Source organism: Schistocerca serialis, chromosome 6 (assembly GCF_023864345.2).
Source record: "Schistocerca serialis cubense isolate TAMUIC-IGC-003099 chromosome 6, iqSchSeri2.2, whole genome shotgun sequence".
In the NCBI taxonomy this organism is placed as follows: domain Eukaryota; kingdom Metazoa; phylum Arthropoda; class Insecta; order Orthoptera; family Acrididae; genus Schistocerca; species Schistocerca serialis.
Window position 1 is genome coordinate 522,500,431 of NC_064643.1, and position 24,711 is coordinate 522,525,141.

Here is a 24,711-nt window from a genome sequence, read left to right on the forward strand (position 1 = left end):
ACACACACACACACACACACACACACACGCACACACACTACGAGGTCAAATGACAGCGTCAGAAAATCCGCGCTGCACTTACACTAATGTATACGGTAGAAGAGGCATATTGACACATCCAGGCAAATGATGTCTAAAAGAACATGAACCTGTACTCAAAATATTTTTCGCCACAGGAATTCGAAAATGACAGTACTAGAAACTCATCAACTACTGTTCAAATTTAGCCCTTAATGCATGTCATGTCCCCCGAAAATATTTCATCCAACGGTTTTTCACACTCCATTAGTTCTTGTTGTGTATTTTAATTACAAACCAGTTTTAGACTCTAGCAGAGTTTTCCAAGGAACGGTTTTAATTCGTTGAAAAAATTCAAATATTATCGACAAAAAAGCGGTTTCGCAGATACGATAATTCTAACAGAATTATGCCCATTTTAATAACATGCAAACTTGACCATGCAACTACGAGTTATATACCAAGGGTGCGCCATAGTGGAACTGCTCAAGGTGTAAAGTCTATGGCAAATGTTTAGGATCAAAAATAAGTAGGCGACAGAAACAAAGTTTGAGGTAAGAAATTGTGGGAAATTAATATTTCTGGTGGTACAGGTTCTAACGTCACTCCAACTGCAATTCATGCTAAAATAATTCTCATTTCATGTAGCTTTTACAGTGGAATACCTAGCTTTGAACCATCGAAACTCCTCCACCAATTAAGTCCATTAGGGAATGTATATTGCAATTTCCCTGGATTTCACATGTGATGCAAACTTGGATGTTAAAATATTTTTCAAAACACATCTGAATCCTTTCAACAGCTGATGTATTTTCTGTAAGCATTTAAAAGGTGTTCACATATAAACGGTTTTCTGTAAACATGACGGAAAAAACAATGACTGGTACAGACTTTATGTCATTATAACGGAAAAACTGCGACTGATTTCAGTTGCTTTCCGCTGCTAAATATGTACCCTACCTTAACAATACATGTTCTTAAGCTTATTCTCAAAAACAAATATATTTACTGATTTATAATCAAAAGGTAATGATTTACAACAAACTTTTAGTACAATTTTAAAGACAATAAATGGTGATTCACACTGAATACATTTCCAAGTATAGTTCTCTCGAATTTTGAGTGGAAATTTGGTTCTGAAGTTACAATAACAATACCTATAGTAAAATCATTAAATACATCTTAATTCCACGTTGGATTTTACTCGTAACATTAAATGAGGTGCAGTACAAAATGCAAAAACCTAATTTCAGGTTTAAGTTCTGTATGATAATTTTGTGGTATCAAAATGACCGAAAATCAACAGTGTTTACATGAGAAAGTTCGACAACTGTTAAGGAAAAAGTTAATTACAAGTGACCTAATAGGTTTTTCATTATTGACATGACATATAAAGTGCACAAGTCACATTAAATATATCACATGACTCACAAACGTTCCAGAAGTCTGTTTTTTTAGAGAAGTTGAAATTTATGTATTTTGCTAATTTTTGTTTTTTCTTAACGCATAGATATTTTAGCTAACATTCTGCAAGACTGTAAAAATGCAATCACGAGAATGAAATTATAAATTTTGATGAAACTTACAACAACACATTTATTCAAAACATCACATTTTCTAGTTATAACTTTCTTTTAATTATAGTTAAATGATCTGAAATAATGTTAATAATCTTTATTCGGTATATAAGTGAACCATACATTTTAATTTGCTGATAGAAATTAAAAAGAACCACACTTTCTAACTTCCGTCCATTACGTATTGTGGATCAGGTAATATACAATCTGTTAAACTTGTAGATGTACCAAAGCATTCTTTAACTACCCTATAGCGAGTCCTATTAAATAGCTCCCCCAACAGAACTTACAGTTATTAAACAGAAGTGAGACTGTTATATTCCTATTCTAAAGATGTGAAAAGTAATGACTGATTTGTGATCTGGACATTTACATTTCTAATAACATATAATTTGAACCATGAACATTATGTGTTACTGTTGTTAATACATCAATGAATACAAAATGTACAATCTTGTAACACAAAAAATGTACATTTTTGTTAATTCTCTGAATTGTTACTTGGTAAGGCAATGTCTTCCTCGACGTTGATGTATTCTTTTGTTGTTCATTATTTGTAACACCTGACAGTACATTAGATCTGAAGCCTCTGTCTCTCCATGTTGTGGCTGTTAGCGCTTCTTACATGACTGGCACCATTGCTGCAATAGCACAGTCCTCTATTATCGCACAACATAACATGTCTGTTCTGTGTTGCGATAGGCACATGGGATACAGCCTCTGGTACTAGGTACTCATTTGAAAATTATAGAAAATGAGTACATTGCCACTAGGTATGGTCAGTTTACAGAATTATTAAAGAAAATAACCTACTACTTTAAAAGATAAAATGATGCTTCAAAACATATAGTACTTACTTTACATAGATACATTTATGACAGCAAAATATTTCAAATAAATTAAAAAGTCTTGTGATCTCAAAATGTGAAACTAAGATTAACTTTTGAATATCTAGAAATTTTACTATATTTGATATTACTATGTTAGCATAATAGCGAAATTACGGAATTCATGTCCTTTATAAATGGATCAAAGAGCAAAATTCATTTATTATTTAAAAATATACAACATTCCTTAATCAGTATAGGCAACATGATGCATACATACATACAAAAGCGCAAAAAGATATAATATAGAAGAAAATATATATAAAACTATATATACATCACTTACTATTCACAAGGTAACATTTCTCCATGTATTTTGTTTTTTCTTCTGTTACATTATTTGTTCCCCTTTGGGGGCTGTTCAGTTGGTCTCAGTTCTAGCACATTTTGTAGCGCAAAGGCTCCACCAGATCTTGTGTGCACAAGTCTGTATGCATTAGGATGTGGATTGACTCGAACATGAAAAGGCCCCATACGAACATCAAAAAATTTCTTTCATTCACTGCTTATAGATTTTAACTTCTCATGGCTCTTCACTAACACTAGACCATTGATTTTGAATTTTCTAGGTTTTCCTTTTCTATCATGCCTCTCTTTTCTAATTTTCCCCTGTGATTCAATTGTTATCTCAAAATTTCTTTCCTCTCTTGGGAGCTCGATTTTACATTCTGTAAACCCTATTGCCTCACTCATCAAGTTAGGTGGTCTTCTATCAAACTGTATTTCATAGGGAGAACAGCACATTAATGTATGCTGTAGATTGTTTATGTTGTAAAATTTATCAACATATTCAATCCAATTGGCATAGTTTCTGTAAGAGTAAGAGCAAAATAACCTTCAAGTCTCGCACATGTATCATTCAACTGGATTTCCTACTGGATGGTAAGCTGACACATGTTCAATGTCTTCTAAATCTGGAAACTTTTTCAAAGTTCCAGAAGTAAACTACGTTCTAATGTCTGATAAGATTTTCTTAGGTCTTCCGACATTAACAGAATAATCACCTCTAATTTTGTGGATGATGTTCTTACCTGAAGTTTTCCTCAGTGGATGTAGTTTTATAAACTTAGAAAACACATCAGCCACTACAAAAATGTGACAAAAATAACCTCTTGATTTTGGCAATGCACCATTTAGGTCGATGGCTACAGGTTCATGACGTTCTTTGGAAAGCCGGTCGGTGTGGCCGAGCGGTTCTAGGCGCTACAGTCTGGAACCGCGGGACTGCTACGGTCGCAGGTTCGAATCCTGCCTCGAGCATGGATGTAATGTCCTTAGGTTAGTTAGGTTTAAGTAGTTCTAAGTTCTAGGGGACTGATGACCTCAGAAGTTAAGTCTCATAGTGCTCAGAGCCATTTGAACCATTTTGTTCTTTGGATAGAATGTTCGGCATGAAACCCCTTAGAGTCTGGTTCGCTACCTTTACTCTTGAGCATCTGTCACAAGTGGCCAATAGTTTTCTAATTCTGCTAGTGATATTATAGAAATACAATTTGTTAATATTTTTTATATATTTCACAGCAAAGCAGTATCCAAAACATTCATGTGCAAACCGATTTAATACACCAATATACTGCTCAGGCCAGCACAACTTCCAGATGACACTGTTAATACTATGTCTTCTGAGTAAAATTCCCTTATATACTTCGTAGTACTCCCCTACTTTATCATTTCCCTGTTTCCCTGAAAGCTTTTTACTAATTTCCAGTTTTTTTGTGGTTGTGATTCCTTCTGATGTCATTGCAGATGTCCATAATCTGTTGCTCTCTATTTACTCCTTCCAGATATATAACATTGTACTCTTTTTCACGTTCTCCACGTCCATGCTCAGAATCACCCCCTACTGGAACTCTTGAGCAAGCATCTGCTATTATATTATCTTATCCCTTAGATGCTTGAATGTAAAGTGCAAGAAAAGTGACCTCCTGGTTATTCTGCCATGATGTAGTTTAGATTGTTGTGTATATATCAATGCATTAAGGTCTGTATACACAATCATCTGTCCAAATAAGTAGCTTTTGAATTTTATGAATGTTCAGTAAATTTCCAAAAGTTTATAAAAGTGTATAATTTTTTAATGTTTCCGAAGAGGATGGCTGGCAAAAGCAATAGATCAGTGTTAAATTTTATAGTCAGTTTCAGCTTCTTGGAATATATGGGCTCCAAAGCCATAATCACTACTGTCTGCCATGATACAAAAAGATAGTGACAAATCAAGTCTGTACAAGATCTTACTATTACACGACTGTCTGGCACTCACTATCCCATACCAATTTTAAATTCTTTTCCCAAAGTTTATTTACGCTAGGTGAGTTCAAAGCTTGGGTGTTCAGAAAGTTTCGGTAGAATCTACATATGCCATAAAACGACTCAAGCTGCTTCTTGGGAAATTTAGCTATGGCTTCAAGTTTCTCAGGATCTGGTAGAATAGCCTGTTCTGAAACACTGTGATCCAAATATTTCAGTCTTTTAATGCCAAATTTACACTTTACCATTTTCAAAGACATTCCCCCGTCTTTCCAAAGAAATCTACTTCATAAATCCTTCCTAGCCCGCAGACCCAATCAGAACGCTTAAGCGCCACCCCACTTGCGCCAGTGAAATCATGCGTTCCCAACTATTACTACACAGTCATACTAAAAATCTGCTTAATGGACCACCAATTCATTAGGAATAAATATAGAAGGTATGACTCTTATATCTTATGATTCTCTTGCTACCAAACACTGTATACTATTTATAAAAGTTTACATATAAATAACTTACAAAGTAGGTAGTGCTTTCACACTTATAGCAAATGGTCATGATGAAACACACACAGTATATGAATAAATGATCTTTAACTGCTCTATCGAAATGTTCTCACCCTCAGTCTACTGATATCACCACATCATATTAATACATTTCTGTCTTTTAAATGACAGTTGTTTTTAATGGTGGCCATGCTGACTATTTTTTAAACAAATGACATACTAATTATCAGTCTTTACAAATACAGTAGGATAATGTACAGTACGATATGAGGCTTGTCTAGCTACATTCATTCATTTTGTGACTGTGGCGAATTCAGTGATCTGATGCATTTTATTAATAAAGGTATAAAATTGTTAATATCTCAGTAAATAAAGTAACCACAAATTTGAGGCATTGGGGAGTTATAGCTGTAGTGTTGCGCTATCACCACGAACCTTGTTTATTAAATGTTATGTAGCGTTCAGCAGTTATTAATTTTCATTCATTATTTTCATAACATTCCTTTACTGTGGACGCCAAAGTCATAGCTTTTTAGATGCGTACACTATTCATACTCCAGTGGGTGCACCTCAGTACCGTGATTGTGCTGGTATGGTTGTATGTAATTGTGCTACAACGAACCATCGAATTAATACAGAATTAAGAATGTTTCAATGTCACCATATTCTACCATTACACACGTTTGCTACACTATCCCTTTCACTTTGCTGGCCAAAAGCTCACCCTGGCCACCGGCTTCTATTGGAAAAACTGTCAATTACCCGCCTCGGGCCATTCCTTTGCTGGCAATTTCTAAGCAATCTTCTTAGGTCTCGCTCCCGTTGCTAACCCCACTGGTCAAGCACAGTCCAGCCAAATCCTTACTTCAATATCTGAAAACTTAAAGTGGAAGAATTCTCGTTATCGTACCGCTCATTTCGCACATCTCCATCTCCTGACATTCAGTAGCATGAATTTTGAGCACTTAAAACTAAGCGTATCCTACATCTGCTTCAGACCAAAAGTGTGACATAACTTTGTGGTGTATATTACTAATTAAAATGAAGCAGCTGAATTTCTCAAACAGCGCAATACACTGGTTCGACAGCTACCTCAAAAACAGAAGTCAACAAGTCATTTGTGGGTCGGAAAAGTCATCATGGAAAAACGTGCGCTCTGGAGTTCCCCAAGGCTCCGTCCTTGGTCCATTACTCTTCTCACTGTACATTAATGATATTTCTGCAGTGATTCACTCCTGCAACTACCATCTATATGCCGACGACATCCAACTGTACATAAGTGCAAGCCCCAAGAACATTGCTGACGCAGTAGCGAGTATGAACGCAGATCTTTGCTCTGTTTCTCGATGGGCACAGAACCTAGGTCTGAAACTAAACCCCAAGAAATCCCAGGTCATACTTATATCTCATCCAAAGTTAATCAGTCGGTACTTTCGCGAAACAGTCCCTCAAATACTCCTCAATGGTACCCAACTACCACACCAAAAAACAGTAAAAGACCTTGGAATAATCTTGGATGAACACCTAAACTGGGAAGAACAAACAGTCACAGCTTGCCAGAAATCGCTCTCCTCCCTACATGCAATTCAAAAATTTAGAAAAATATTTACAACCCATGTTAAACAAAAATTAGTCCAAACACTAGTCTTGCCTAATCTTTACTACTGTGATGTAGTTCAACATGGCACAAATAATGAAAATTCGAGATGCCTCGAGCTAGTGATGAATGCTTGTGTTAGATACGTATGCAACATACGGTTGTATGATCATATCAGTCCTTCATACTCCCAGCTAGGCTGGATACGCCCACATAAGGCACGCGATCTCCACACGATGTGCTTACTTCATCGATTTCTTAGCCACTGGTGCCCCCAATACTTATCTTCTCACATTAAACACCTATCATCATTCCACAACCGCAATACCAGATCGGATACGTCTAGCATCTTGGCTGTACCTTTACATAACACAAAATCTTTCTCCGTGTCATTCTCCATCTCAGCCATACGACTATGGAACGCGCTCCCCTGTGATCTGCGTCTTATCCAAAACCACTCAACATTCAAGAGGGAACTTAAGACTTACATATTAGGGACGGTATAGCCACCATTGTTGTGCCCCCCCTCATCTTTTTCTTTCTCCTCTCCATCATAGCTTCGAATTTTACCATTCTATTTCTCTTCCTCTAACCTATCTACCTCTTCTATATCTCTTTCACCCCATTCCATCGTCTTATGTCTCTGCTTGATGAGAATAACTCACAAGCTGCAAGAATATAACGAGAAAATTCCCAACTAGCAATAGGACTGACACTCATAAAAGAAAAATATGTTTACTTTCATATACATAGTCATTATTATTATTATTATTATCATTATTATTATTATTTTTATTATTCTTGATTGTTATAATTATTTTTTGATTGTTATAATTATCATTGTACTACTTTTATAATCTCTATTTTTTTTCTTTAACATTAATACTGTATAACATGTTATATGTCCTAATTTTCTGTAGACACTGAAATTTGTTGAATCTGAGTATGCCTGGTTAGGTGTAAGAGAGGGCCTGAAGGCCCTAATCTTGCCAGGTAAAATAAATGCATAAATAAATAAATAAATAAATAAATAAATATATGAAAAAAAATGGAGTGTCATAGGAAACGATATAATGTGAACCTGACCTAACACACATAAATACACAGTAAACATAAAATAAGTTGTACAAGTCTGATATATCAATTAAATGCCAGTATAAACCAGGATCAAAGCAATGATTAGCATTTTAGTCTGAGCCTTTCACATCATGGGGTCATTTTAACTGTAAGCCTTTGCTTGTGTTATAAGATACCTTCTCTCATCCAACTTCAGTTCGTTGCACAATTTAATGTTTTACCATCTCGTCGCACTGCTCCCACAAATGCGTCGTTACGCAGCGACCGTCGGGACTGAAGATTAAAGTATTGGAATAAGACTCTGGAATAGATTCCCGTAATGATATGGTACTACAAAACCCGATGGAGTTTGCCCTGAACACGTTGCCAAATGGAATCGATGTATACACAACCTAAATATTAACGCAAAATGATTTAAGACATTGCCCGAATACCCTTGAATTATAGTGTTAATCCTTCCGACATTCATCCCATGCTCGCACTAGAAAACCTGGTTTTAGGGTTAGAGGAATCCATCCGACAGACAAGGAAGAATTATTAACCATGTAATTTTGCAGGCTACAAATACTCAAGAGGTAGTAAATGAGAAGCCGTTTCACTGATCATCATTGAACGTAACGCCCATAAAATTAAAAAAAAACATGTTATTTCACGTGTTAGACCGTAGGAATGTTAGTAGTATATTAATGACTTGTAATGCATGAGAAACTGGCAAGATAACATATAAAGAGGAAGAAAGTACACAACATTGGTGCGGGAGATAGCGTGTAATGTGGCGTGACTGATATATGGAGATCGACAGATAGAGATATGCGTTGGCTTGCTACATAAGTGAAGTGCGAATTTCTGTGAAGGTAATATGTAGTATTAAGGGCAGATTAATTGGAGTGGCTTCCATTTATCATATACACTTTTCAATGGTTTGTGGGTATATACAGATGTTCGAATACTAATGCTAGATTAACCGTAAATACGTTCAAAGTACGATTTGTCGTATAAATTTTGCAAGGGTTTGTGGGTACACATACAGATGTTAGGATGCTGATGCTGGATTAACCGTAAGTATATTCAAAAAGGGAACTTTACTTGAGAATAAAAACATTTCTGAGTGTATTAAGTTCTATGTACAGTATAGCCTATATGTTAAAGAACGTCCAGTGAGGAGGAACCTATGGACAGTTTTTATTTCAAAGTTATAAAGTTACATGTTTTAATGCTGACCAGACTGACTATTCGTTAAATAAACTAGACATTAATTGTCGGTTTACACAAATGCAACATCGATATATATAATACGCTATGAGACTTGCCCTGCTCCATTCATTTACTCTGTGACTCTGGTGGATTCGATGATCTGACACGTTTGATTAACACGTATGCATACCAATAATATAAGTGTGACAGTAACATTGTTACACTTTAACCACTAAACTGCTAAACCCATCTTGATAAAATTTGGTATGGAGATAGCTTGAACATTGAGGAAGAACGTAGGCTACCTTAGAAAGTGTGCAGTACAACGTATTTACTGATTTGAAGAATATAAACCGAAATATAGAACAATAACTACTCTTCCGAAATGCTATTTACACATGGACTTCAGAACTTTATGAAAATTTGTGATAATGCTTTTATCATTTGATGCGTTCCACATAATACGGTTCAACACAATGAATATAATGTTTATACAGTCGTTTACACTGTTAAACGATAGTTCCATGCTAATATCAGTCCACACCCGTCACATTTTAGCTACTGAGCGTCGTGATAGCTTATAACTTGCTTGTTGCGTTCAAATTTGCGTGAACAGCTCCTGGCCATGCGGTTAACGTTGCTGATTTACGATCGTGGGCGTCTCGATTTTAAAAAAATAAATAAATAAATAAATAAAAGAGGGAGAGAGAGAGAAAAATAAATAAAATTCAGATACCGCTCAGGTCGAGTTTTTTTCTGCTCGTGTCAGATGTGTGCGTTTTTCTCATCATCATTTAATCATCATCTCCGGTGCAAGTCACCGCAATGGCGTCAAATAAAAAGATGCACCAAGTTCCCGAACATTCCAGTTGGGATCTCCCAGCCAATAAAATCGTACGCACATTTCACTTCATTTTAGTGATACACGAGTGCAGCTATGGTTAACAGCGAGAATACAATGCATGTTAAATCCATGTCAACCCATTCTTCCATACTAATGTTACAAATGCGAAATTAACTCTGTCTGTTATGTTTTCATGATTAAGCCGCTGAACCGATATTCATAAAATTTGGAGTGCGATAAAAACGATAGGCTGCCTTACAAAGTATAGTGTGTGGTACAAGATATTTATTCATTTGAAGAATATTACGCAAATGAAGGAAAAATATTTACTCTTTGAAAACTCTGTTTACTCTTTCACTTTTCAACACTATCATATTTGTTGAAAATGCTTTTATTGTTTGACATATACTATGTAATATGATTCAACGTAATCAGTACAATGCTTATTCAATTCTCAATGTATTTAATGCGTACTTTCATACTAATAACCAATATTATGAACTGCGAGTTGCAACTCATCCTGTTACGTTTTCACGACGTTGCCGTTTAACCAATTCCAATGGTATTTCATATGGAGATATCTTGAAACCTGACGAACACCATAAGCTATTTTAGGAAGTTGTATCTTTTTGAATATTATTAACATTTTTAAATGAACTGCAGAAATTTGGTGGAGATGCGACAGCAAAATAGGACGTAAGCCCGAGACACATACTTTGTACTACTACTACTATAAGCTTCGCAAACGAAAATCTGATTTAGCGCATAATTCTAAGATAGCTCAAGCTGCGGAACTTACCCAAATCCCACTAATCTCAGAGCAATCTCAGTCCGCTGGAACTTGAATGCAGAATGTAAGGCGGCCTTAAGAGCTGCAGAAACACCAGAACAGTCACAAACAAATGGTTCAAATGGCTCTGAGCACTACGGGACTTAACATCTGTGGTCATCAGTCCCCTAGAACATAGAACTACTTAAACCTAACTAACCTAAGGACATCACACACATCGATGCCCGAGGCAGGATTCGAACCTGCGACCGTAGCGGCCACGCGGCTCCATACTGAAGCGCCAGAACCGCACGGCCACACCGGCCGGCCAGTCACAAACCCGTCGCATTTTAGACGCCCTGCGTCGAGCGCGTCTTAGAGCTTCGAAGACTCTTGAGGATTTACGACGACTGCATCATTTAAGGGCTGTGCGAAAAACACTGGTTCGCACCTTTACGTGTGGAACGTGGCAGGCTTTAAGTGATGCTCCATTTGATTATGTTCTATTAACTGACTATATTAGTAATAAATTAGTGATCATAGAGGGATGGATCAAAAATGTAGGCACCGTAGCGCATTAAAATGGAAGGGAGAAAATGATGGGATGTGCTGCTCGGGTGGCAATATCTTACATCCACTACTCAAAGAGCCAAAGAAACCCCTGTAAATTCTACTTCTCCACGAATGTAATGAATCGAGGCAGTTTTTAAGTTTAATTAGAAAGTATATGGCATGCTTTTAGTTTCGACATCCAGCAAAACAAGAGAAACACATCCTTTATTTACCTACCTTTCACTATTCCATAAAAAATTTTATACATGTGTCTCTACACCACTATGTACACAGATGTATCGTATACTTGCTAGGTTACTTACTCACCATCTCTTGTCGTAACAAAACTGCTTAAATGCGAGCAAAGCTGCAGATAACAGCTAGTAAAGATTTAAAAGTAATAATAACTCAAGAAATAAAATCATTATAAAGTTGAAACGTTGGATCATTATAGCAATAATGCTAAGCTATCACCCCTTACCTGGTTTGTTAATATATCCTGTGATGTTTGGCAATTATTATTTTCGTTGTTAATTAACTGTCACTAATATATGCAGGTATATTTGCATTCGTGCTACGACGAACCACTAATTATTACAGAATTAAATATGGTTGACGGTCACCATATTCCTACAAGTCCAACACCGCCATTATATACTTTTCTTACATTACCCCATGCATGTTGCCGGCCAGAACCTCACCCAGGCCGCCAGCTTCCATGGCAAAAACAGTCGACTACCCCCCTCTGACTGCCACTTTGTCGGAGAGCTCGAGGCTGTCCTCTTAAGACCCTCCTCCGTTGTTGCTCCCACCGGTCAAGCACAACGCGGCTAAAGCTTACTTTCAAAACTTTAAACCTTAAGGTGACCTAATTCTCGCCAGCATATTGGTCATCTCACACTTGGAAAGCAGTACTCAACTATCTGTAATGTACTCACGGCAGATATGTTTCTACGGGGTTACGTGAAGTATTGTTGTTTGGTAGCGCAGCAGAAGCAGTTCGAGGAACTGGTTGGTAGCGTCCAGGCTGCCTATCTCGCTGTATAACGTACAGCAGTGCTATCTGAGAGAGTGTGGCAGGCTTTTATGCAACGCTGTAACACATAGACTTCGTGAGGTAATTGTTCCCTTCAATAGTTGTTGTCAGCTTAAGGAATTGCTACAAGGCGTTAGTTGTTTATGTTAATGAAAGGCCAAGTATATACTTCCTACTATGTAATTCATTACCTAAAAATACTCAGTTCAGCATTCTGTATCATCTGTATGTCACTCTAGTGGTGCGGTACTCTCTTTAGGTAATGATCGTTAGAGCATATTGGATTAACAAAAGGACTGGTAGGTATGTGACGAGGGCCAAACTCTAAAGGACCTCGACAACTATGCATTGATCTTATAGAGTGTCTTATCTGGTTACCGAGTGTGTGGCCGTAACACAGGCAAGTGTTGAACTGTCGTTTATATTGCGGCATTACCTTTCATGCAACTCTGGGAGGTATAGGCCTAGTGAAAAGGTCTGTGCGTGGTTAATATTTAAGTGGCGGATGGGAAAAAAACACGGGCGATCAGACGACTCATTGGTTTTCATCTTTCAGATCGTCAGTCTCTTTTCAAGAGAATGTTCAACTGATTTCCTAAGACCTTCAGCTTTTTCTGAGGAGCTGCACGAATTTCCCCGAGAAACATGATCAATTTATGATGCTGCTTGACAAAAAAGGAAGTTATTAAGAAAACGTAAGTGGATGACTGCACAAGATCGTACACCTACAGAGCTTCTGTGGGTATGTAAATGATTAGAGTTTTAATTCTCTGCGACAGGTAAAACGGCCACCAGAATGTCTTAGTGTGGTTCGTGTTTAGTGTTGTTCACGTTTAGTCTTGTTACGAGGCTTGGTAGGGCACATAAGGGTCGTGAACAAGGTTGAATGTTGAGTGATGACTATTTAGGACACGGAAACGCCACGTACTAGTGCGAGACAATGTTATCGGCACTTTACAGAGTTTGAAAGTACCCTCATTTTTAGTTTCCATTTGGTCAGCTGGTCGAATCGTGCAATATTCTGAGTTTTGGAGCATTCGCATATGGCAGTGGCCCGATGTTGGACTGTATGTGAAAGTGAGGGCAGACAAACATGTTCGTCGTCAAGGCGCGGAAAAACCACTTCCACCCACACAAGGGGGGATCGCCGTACTGTGCCCCAAACCAATCGCAATCACAACAGCAGCTGCCGTCCGAAAACGACTGGTTCACTTCCTGCAACATTTTGCTCCATCCCGCGCTGTTCACAGGAGACTAGGAGCAGCCGAACTGGGGAATTACCGTCCCATGCGTATGCTGCAGTTAACGCCACAAAACAAACGACAGCGTTTGGTATGGTGCCATCACCGGCAAGGACTTATCGTTAATTAATGGCGTCGCAATGTATCCAATAATGAACAGCGGTTCTGAATTATCCCAGATGACCACCGTCCACGAGAAAGCGGCTACCTGAGGAGTCGTTCTATTCATCCCGTGTTTTGGTGAGGAAGAACGGTGTTACTTGTGCCGTCATGGTGTGGGCAGTCATCGGGTATGACCTTAGGTCACGGCCAGTGGCTACTGACGGAACTCTGACGACACAGTCGTATATCTCGAACATTGTGAATCATCATGTGTTATCCCTCTTGCAAAAGTACGGTGGAGCCAATTTTTCAACGGGATAGTGCTTCTTGACACGCATCGCGTGCGTCTATGAACTGTCTATATGATTTTGAGGTACTCCGGTGGCCAGAAAGATAAAACATCTGTTCCTGGTAGAGCATGTATGGGTCCATCTCGGACGTCGCCTGTGTCCATTTCCAGTATCCAGGATATCAATGACCAATTACAACAGTTGTGGGCCAACTTGCACCAGAAGTGGAAACAACATCTTTATGACGCCCTTCCCAACCTAATCAGTATGTGCGTCCAGGTCGGGGCTTGCAGCGTCATGCTGATAAGAGGGCCCATACGGCGAAGTTATTTGCAAATTTGACTAGATTCTGTGATCACTGAAATAACATCAATAGCCTCTCAGTCTGTAAAGTTTTATTCCTCCCCTTCTGGGAGCTACGTCTTTTCTCAGGTAGTGTGTCAGTCATTCAATTACGAGATCAAATTCTCAGGTAGATCAAATTCGTGGTTTTAGAAGAGCAGAATCTGAACAAGTCGTACCTCGTGGTCAAGTGACTCTCTATCACTGTCGTATGTCATGGCAATTAAGTCTATGGGGGTAAGTCGACAATGTGGGACCCAACAGATCGACGTGAACACCCGTCGATGACAGGAATGAACTGCCCTGTACGGACGTACACATGACCATACCGAGAAAGATGTCGCCTAATTTGTTATTATATCAAAGAGATCTGACCAACGAAGGAAGGGTGTATGTTCAAATGTGTATGAAATCTTATGGGACTTAACTGCTAAGGTCATCAGACCCTAAGCTTACACAATACTTAATCTAAGTTATCCTAGGAACAAACACACACACACCCGTGCCCGATGGAGGACTCGAACCTCCGCCAGGACCAGCCACACAGTCCAACCAAGTAACATGGCATAAGAACAGTGGCCGTAAGGGTGCTACTGGGTATGCACCGCCTTGACAGTGACAATCAGTTTCAAACCCGACATACTTGCTGCTGTCGGGAATAACAGATTTGCCACCAATGTCGAGGTGGCCGTGTTAGGCTGAATAAACATGACAAGATTGCACTCTTATTCCGGGCCACGATAAATCTTTCAAAGTGACAAGCCTGTTGAAAAACTGCGCTCTATTATCGGCGTTAAAAAACATCTTTGCCGGATGACTATGTAGCTATGATTCAGTTTATAAGACGCTGGACAACACAGGGTAATAGTTACACATGGGACTCTCACGACGCATATTCGCTTTGAGGAAATCGTAAGCACACATAAAAGTGAGTTACACAAATGAATGGACTGTAGCACTAGATAAAAAATACAGAGGGGCACACGCAAGTCCCAATGAGTAGTTGACTCAACGTACTGAAGGCGTGCGAAATACTCGTGTACCACGCAATACGAGTTTCTGATGCATATTATGTTTTAATTCGATAAAACTTTTTAATAGCCACATATCACCTCATACACGCTGTTATTGTATAATGGCGCCGCTACGATATTTGCGCATGACGGTTGCCAGCATGCTATCCCCAGTCGCGAAGTCGAACGACGGGCGGTACCTGTTTCTCATCTTGACAATAAGTCACAGAAGGTGACGCCTTCTGTTGGAATGCTTGTGTGAAGAGCCAAGTAGAAGATTGTGGACGGAAATGTAAGCAACATTCCTTACGTGTTATGCAATTTTTTCTTCCTCTCTGTTTATCTTAGTATAACGCCCCCCCCATGAACCATGGACCTTGCCGTTGGTGGGGAGGCTTGCGTGCCTCAGCGATACAGATAGCCGTACCGTAGGTGCAACCACAACGGAGGGGTATCTGTTGAGAGGCCAGACAAACGTGTGGTTCCTGAAGAGGGGCAGCAGCCTTTTCAGTAGTTGCAAGGGCAACAGTCTGGATGATTGACTGATCTGGCCTTGTAACAATAACCAAAACGGCCTTGCTGTGCTGGTACTGCGAACGGCTGAAAGCAAGGGGAAACTACAGCCGTAATTTTTCCCGAGGGCATGCAGCTTTACTGTATGATTACATGATGATGGCGTCCTCTTGGGTAAAATATTCCGGAGGTAAAATAGTCCCCCATTCGGATCTCCGGGCGGGGACTACTCAAGAGGATGTCGTTATCAGGAGAAAGAAAACTGGTGTTCTACGGATCGGAGCGTGGAATGTCAGATCCCTTAATCGGGCAGGTAGGTTAGAAAATTTAAAAAGGGAAATGGATAGGTTGAAGTTAGATATAGTGGGAATTAGTGAAGTTCGGTGGCAGGAGGAACAAGACTTCTGGTCAGGTGACTACAGGGTTATAAACACAAAATCAAATAGGGGTAATGCAGGAGTAGGTTTAATAATGAATAGGAAAATAGGAATGCGGGTAAGCTACTACAAACAGCATAGTGAACGCATTATTGTGGCCAAGATAGATACGAAGCCCACACCTACTACAGTAGTACAAGTTTATATGCCAACTAGCTCTGCAGATGACGAAGAAATTGAAGAAATGTATGATGAAATAAAAGAAATTATTCAGATTGTGAAGGGAGACGAAAATTTAATAGTCATGGGTGACTGGAATTCGAGTGTAGGAAAAGGGAGAGAAGGAAACATAGTAGGTGAATATGGATTGGGGGACAGAAATGAAAGAGGAAGCCGCCTGGTAGAATTTTGCACAGAGCACAATATAATCATAACTAACACTTGGTTTAAGAATCATGAAAGAAGGTTGTATACATGGAAGAACCCTGGAGATACTAAAAGGTATCAGATAGATTATATAATGGTAAGACAGAGATTTAGGAACCAGGTTTTAAATTGTAAGACATTTCCAGGGGCAGATGTGGACTCTGACCACAATCTATTGGTTATGACCTGTAGATTAAAACTGAAGAAACTGCAAAAAGGTGGGAATTTAAGGAGATGGGACCTGGATAAACTAAAAGAACCAGAGGTTGTACAGAGATTCAGGGAGAGCATAAGGGAGCAATTGACAGGAATGGGGGAAATAAATACAGTAGAAGAAGAATGGGTAGCTTTGAGGGATGAAGTAGTGAAGGCAGCAGAGGATCAAGTAGGTAAAAAGACGAGGGCTAGTAGAAATCCTTGGGTAACAGAAGAAATATTGAATTTAATTGATGAAAGGAGAAAATATAAAAATGCAGTAAGTGAAACAGGCAAAAAGGAATACAAACGTCTCAAAAATGAGATCGACAGGAAGTGCAAAATGGCTAAGCAGGGATGGCTAGAGGACAAATGTAAGGATGTAGAGGCCTATCTCACTAGGGGTAAGATAGATACTGCCTACAGGAAAATTAAAGAGACCTTTGGAGATAAGAGAACGACTTGTATGAATATCAAGAGCTCAGATGGAAACCCAGTGCTAAGCAAAGAAGGGAAAGCAGAAAGGTGGAAGGAGTATATAGAGGGTCTATACAAGGGCGATGTACTTGAGGGCAATATTATGGAAATGGAAGAGGATGTAGATGAAGATGAAATGGGAGATACGATACTGCGTGAAGAGTTTGACAGAGCACTGAAAGACCTGAGTCGAAACAAGGCCCCCGGAATAGACAATATTCCATTGGAACTACTGACGGCCGTGGGAGAGCCAGTCCTGACAAAACTCTACCATCTGGTGAGCAAGATGTATGAAACAGGCGAAATACCCTCAGACTTCAAGAAGAATATAATAATTCCAATCCCAAAGAAAGCAGGTGTTGACAGATGTGAAAATTACCGAACTATCAGCTTAATAAGTCACAGCTGCAAAATACTAACACGAATTCTTTACAGACGAATGGAAAAACTAGTAGAAGCCAACCTCGGCGAAGATCAGTTTGGATTCCGTAGAAACACTGGAACACGTGAGGCAATACTGACCTTACGACTTATCTTAGAAGAAAGATTAAGGAAAGGCAAACCTACGTTTCTAGCATTTGTAGACTTAGAGAAAGCTTTTGACAATGTTGAATGGAATACTCTCTTTCAAATTCTAAAGGTGGCAGGGGTAAAATACAGGGAGCGAAAGGCTATTTACAATTTGTACAGAAACCAGATGGCAGTTATAAGAGTCGAGGGACATGAAAGGGAAGCAGTGGTTGGGAAGGGAGTAAGACAGGGTTGTAGCCTCTCCCCGATGTTGTTCAATCTGTATATTGAGCAAGCAGTAAAGGAAACAAAAGAAAAATTCGGAGTAGGTATTAAAATTCATGGAGAAGAAATAAAAACTTTGAGGTTCGCCGATGACATTGTAATTCTGTCAGAGACAGCAAAGGACTTGGAAGAGCAGTTGAATGGAATGGACAGTGTCTTGAAAGGAGGATATAAGATGAACATCAACAAAAGCAAAACAAGGATAATGGAATGTAGTCTAATTAAGTCGGGTGATGCTGAGGGAATTAGATTAGGAAATGAGGCACTTAAAGTAGTAAAGGAGTTTTGCTATTTGGGGAGCAAAATAACTGATGATGGTCGAAGTAGAGAGGATATAAAATGTAGACTGGCAATGGCAAGGAAAGCGTTTCTGAAGAAGAGAAATTTGTTAACATCCAGTATTGATTTAAGTGTCAGGAAGTCATTTCTGAAAGTATTCGTATGGAGTGTAGCCATGTATGGAAGTGAAACATGGACGATAAATAGTTTAGACAAGAAGAGAATAGAAGCTTTCGAAATGTGGTGCTACAGAAGAATGCTGAAGATTAGATGGGTAGATCATGTAACTAATGAGGAAGTATTGAATAGGATTGGGGAGAAGAGAAGTTTGTGGCACAACTTGACCAGAAGAAGGGATCGGTTGGTAGGGCATGTTCTGAGGCATCAAGGGATCACCAATTTAGTATTGGAGGGCAGCGTGGAGGGTAAAAATCGTAGAGGGAGACCACGAGATGAATACACTAAGCAGATTCAGAAGGATGTAGGTTGCAGTAGGTACTGGGAGATGAAAAAGCTTGCACAGGATAGAGTAGCATGGAGAGCTGCATCAAACCAGTCTCAGGACTGAAGACCACAACAACAACAACAACGCTCGTATTTTTTAACGTACCTGGTTTGTTTCACTCATAATGACGTCACATTGACAGTAGCAAATCCTAATTTATTGGCAATAGGATAATGTATCCTTTAGTGCCACGGGCCGCTTTCATCCTGTGCCGACCGGTGTGGCCGAGCGGTTCTAGGCGTTTCAGTCTGAAACCGCGCGATCGCTACGATCGCAGGTTCGAATACCCCTTCGTTCATGGATGTGTGTGCTGTCCTTAGGTTAGTTAGGGTTAAGTAGTTCTAAGTTCTAGGGGACTGATGACCTCAGATGTTAAGTCCCATAGTGCTCGTCCTGTGTACTTTTGCCACTTACGGATGTAGTACACGGCGCTTACAAATGATTGCTCTGCAACCACCATCGTATACAGTCTTCTATTTTGCCACGTTTGTATTTAGAAATGCCTTTCATTTATTTCTATCACATTGGTAATTGTGACACTTCAGGCCCTCCCGTCGGATCTGTTGAACCTTCTTAAAGGATTTTGCAGTTGTCTCGGGAAAAATATTGTGTAAAAAATTAAACGAGCGTATGGCATCGTTGGCCGGGAGGCTCCATCCGTGGAAGTTGGCGCCAAAGGCAAGTCTTATTTCACTCGACGCCACAGTGGGGAAATTGAGCGCCGGTGATGAGAATGAAATGATGATGAGGGCAACACTCTGTCCCTGAGCGGATAAATTCTCCAATCCGGCCGGGAATTGAACCCGGTCACGCTTGTATGGGAGGCCAGCACGTTACCACGCAGCTAAGCAGGCAGGATACGGTGGGAGGTTCCAAATATGTACATTCTGATCTAAACATGTGCAATATTTGATCGGAAAATTGTTGGACACTGTGAAAAATCCGACGTTATACTGCAATAAAAGATGTGTCAAGAATAATTTTGGATTATTCAACACTAACTCCAGTCACGGAAGTTACATATGCTGGGCAGCAACCACTTAGGCATGAAAAGCGTGAGCAATGCCGTTAGGGATAGCATGTTTTAATTTCGTTTCGGCAATGATCTGAATCGACGGTGTAGGAAAACTTGAATCTACATTATTCGGAAAGCTATCATAAGGTGTGCGGCGGAGGATACTTTTGGTACAACTGTCATTGCATACCTTTTTTTCTTTATTCGCTAACACTGCGTCGGACGGACGACTGTCGGTAATGTTCTGCATAAGTTTTAATTTCTCTGATTTCCTCGTCATTTTCTTTTAAATTCGCTAGGCATCTGTGCTCTTAGTGACATATGAGCCTACACATTTTGCAACATACCTCTCAAAATTTTCACAATAAATATTTGCGTGATGCACAGCCACTCTCCTGTTGCGTATGTCTCTGGAGCTTGTTGAGCATCCGCGTAACCTCTCGCGCCCAGTAAACAATACAGTGACGAAAAAGCGGCTTTTTGTTCGAATCCCTCTATCTCATCTATTAATCCAACCTGGTAATGGTGCCAGACTTACGAACAGTACCCAAGAATCGGTAGAATGTTTTCTAAGTACCCTCTTTCACAGATGAGTTACATTTCCTTAACATAGTGAAACTCAGTTGGTGGTCATTCCTAGAGGTCGCTCCGGACTGGTACTTCTAAGTATTTTACGGTTGTTAAAGTTTACAATGATATACCGTCAACAGCGAGCTCTAGCAGTAATGGGTCTCCTTGCCTATTCATACGAAACCCAGGTAATTACACAGGTTCAGAGTCAACTACCACAACCTGCACCATTATCCCATTCAATATTGAGCTGTAAAGCTACTAGGGATGATAATCAGTGTCATCTCAAACTTCGGTGTTTAACACATCCCTAGATCCCCAAGAGCTGTCATTTATTACTATTTTATGACGACACAGACACATTACACAAACATATCTTCGTAGTTAATATAGGCTGCTGCCCCAAAAGAGGTTATTATTTCTCTCTGTTCCTGTATTACAGGATTCAGTGTAGTGTAATGACTATGATTATTAAAAAATTATTTTTTCAGTAAGCACAGCAGCAGCAATGTTTATAATCCCAATTGCCTTGGAAAGTGGGGCACTGAGACTCTGCAACATGACGCTAACAGTAAATCTACCGGTCTTGTGTAGAGATGGACCACCGAAGCATGTTTAACCCATTAAAGTGCTTGTCAAAGGTCCATTAACTACTAACTGAATGACCGGTTCTACTTCATCTGCCTTTTTCTCAGTTTCATAACAAATATTTGTTCTAAAACTGTAAGAGGGTCACAAATTTTGTTGAATATCCGAGTAAGCAACTTTCTTTGATCGATGCTTAGGGACAGCCTTTCCACCAAAACACCTGTACACAAGTACTATATTACTGCAATCTGCACATGGTATAATATGTGACGTCTTTTGAAGTAGTTGTATTCTAACCGGCAGTAAACTGAAATATATGTTTAACTCAAAGTAGAAAGTTATAGTGAGCTGTTTCAGCCTTGAACAAAAAACTAAATGTCTTCATGAGTCTAAACCCATCCACTTAGTTGGAAATTCGTTTATACCTTCTTTATATACGTATCGACTATAAGAACACCTCATAAGACATTCCTCCTTCCTTTTGAAACTCATAGCGCATAAAAATTTTGACAGTTGCTGCCCTTCACACAGCTTGACACAGTGAAAGGTACTGTGTAATTTCACAGCTAGCAACGACTAGTATATGGGAGGTGTTTTCCCGACTCTGTACAGGTGTCTTGTTCAAAACTTTCAAAGTAACACAAAGAATGAGAGGACGACTCACTCTCTCACTGTTTACCATATTCAAGGCTACTCTTTAATGTTTATTTAACACCCAAGACATCATTTCCGTGAGACGATACGAAGTTATTAGTATGAACACGCTCTCATGGTAGCACGTACATTGAAAATGCGAGCGGGATCTTTATGGTGATCCCTGGAATAGCATTTTTGTCGACGCGAGGAAAAATCTGGCAGATTGGCCATTTAACAGCCAATCTTGCAGTGGACATTTGGGCCTTCCAAGCCACATGCAGCTATTAAGGAGAGGAACATCTCGAAAATCTTACTGGGGACAGTGAATTGGTTCCAAGGATTTCTTGCACCGAGGTGCACACGATGCGTTCGGCCAAAGAGGCGGAAAAATTCCCTACCTCGACCTACCTGTTAGTCGCTTCTAGCCGCGGCAGGGGCAGGTGCATGATAGACATCATGATCTCCTGGGCAACGTACAGGTTGACAGTAATGAAATAAAATCGTTATACCTTCTGAACGGTTAGCGTTAGGACGCTTAAACTGCACGGTTGACCGCGGGGCATTATGGTAATTAGCATGCGCAGTATGGTTTGATTTGTCGACGAAGCATGCTTCCATTTGGATGGGTTCGTCAATAAACAAAATTGGTTCATTTGGGGAACTGAGAACCTGCATTTCACGATATAGAAGTCTGTTCACCCTCAATGGGTGACTGTATGATGTGCAGTGTCCAGTCACAGAAAAATTGGTGCGATATTCCTTGATGGTACGGTGACTACTGAACAGTACGTGACGGTTTTGGAAGACGATAATTGCATCCCCATTGTCCAAAGTGGCCCAAATTTCGACAAGTTGTGGTTCATGCAAGATGGAGCTTAACCCCATTGAAGACGGAGAGTGTTTGATGTTCTAGAGGAGCACTTTGGGGACCGCATTGTGGCTCTGGGGTACACAGAGGCCACTGGCAAGGGCTTTCGGATCTGAACACATGATGGGTAGAGGAGACGAGTTGGAGGGAGACATGGAGCTCGTGGAGTCTTGTGGTCGACAAAAAATTCTTGTGAGGGCGGTTGCATGAGTGATTTTATGGAATTTACCGAGGTTTAATGGAAAGTGAGGAGAGAAGAAACTGGGACTTCAGCTTCAGACTCCAATCTGGAAAGTGTCTTCTGATTCATAGTCTGGAGAGGGTGTTCTGATCCAGCTGTAGTCTGGAGAGGATTCTGGTCGTGACCCTTGTAAAGAGTAGGTTGAACTCTGGACAGTTATCCTGAACGTGACTTCGCACTAGCTTTGGTCTTGACCGGCGAACCTGTGGTGAAGACTTACCAGTACCAATACTTTGGCCTTAGTCATCACGGACAACTCACTATTCCGAGGGCAGTCTTATGCATTACAGGTCTACGGCCTTGACGTTTGATCTCCTAGTGCGCACTGCCGTATAAGTGAGTCAAATCGGTCCATGGTAAGACAGGTGAACGGGAGTGTCACACACTAGAATCTGCCAAGATTTCAGGGCGCCATTACAAAGTAATTGAGATCTATCTAAAAGATCACCAGCCGTGACTTGGCATATTTCGTGCGAACGGGAGTGTCACACGCTGGAATCTGACTGACTTTAGGGCTCCATTTGAGAATAATTGCTATCCGTTAACAGATCGCCAGTCGCCACTTAGCAGGTATCGTGCCAGCGATAACGGATTGCAGATACCACACATAGTTGCTCTTCTGACGCTTGAACCACGACCGTCACTTGAGACAGCGCTAAACATCGAGAAAGGGGTGCTCGTTAGGGAAACAGAATCACAGTCTTGCCACTTATTCTCAGCTACAGCAATGTAGCACAATCCTGGGTAAAATACAGGGTGCAAATTATTGAACTACATTAAATAAAATCGTCATAACTTCTGAACGGTTTGCTTAGGACATTCAAACTGCACCCTTGACCGCGGGGCATGGTGGAAATTAGTATGCCCTATACGGTTTGGTTTAGTGATGAAGCCCACTTTCATTTGGATGGCTTCGTCAATGCCGGCCGAAGCGGCCGTGCGGTTAAAGGCGCTGCAGTCTGGAACCGCAGGACCGCTACGGTCGCAGGTTCGAATCCTGCCTCGGGCATGGATGTTTGTGATGTCCTTAGGTTAGTTAGGTTTAACTAGTTCAAAGTTCTAGGGGACTAATGACCTCAGCAGTTGAGTCCCATAGTGCTCAGAGCCATTTTGAGCTTCGTCAATAAACAAAATTGGTGCATTTGGGTGACTGAGAATCAGCATGTTGTGAGCGAGAAGTCTCTTCACCCTCAACGTGTTACTATATGGCGTGTAACGCCCAGTCACGGAATAATTGGGCTACTGAACGGTACGTGAAGGTTTTGGAAGATTGGACAGATATGTTAAGTGTTGCTGGATTCAAGTTCGCTTCTTATTTCTGTAGAGAAAATATGGAGAAAGGAGGAGTTGCCATATTTGTCAGAAACTGTTTTGATTTCAAGATTATTTATATTAATAAATTTTGCTCAGAGCAGCACTTAGAAGCTTGTGCAACAGAAGTAGTATTTCATAATAAGTCCTTTATAATAGTAGGTACATACAAATCATATTCAGGAATTTTTAACCTCTTCATAAAAAATCTGGAAGCTCTGCTGTCCCATCTCAGGGTAAAAAACAAGGAAATAGTGGTTGCTGGTGATTTTAATTTGGATTTATTGAGAAACTCTGTCAGTGAACAATTGTTGCAGTCAGTAACGCTATCATTCAATTTAGTTACTGCTGTGAACTTTGTTACTAGGATATGTAAATGCTCTGGGGCTGCTATTGATAATATCTTTGTAGACAAAACCAATAGTAAATGGGCTCTGTGATCATGACATGCAGCATTTTCTTCTTCTTCTTTTCTTCTTTTGCTAGTGCCTTTGTCCCGCATGCTGCACAGGGTCGCCATGGTTAATGTTAAGGGATGGTCAGATGCCCTTCCTGTCGCCACCCCATACCCCCCCCCCCCCCCCCCCAGGATAGAAGAAGTGTACCCCAGCTCTCTGCGTCTA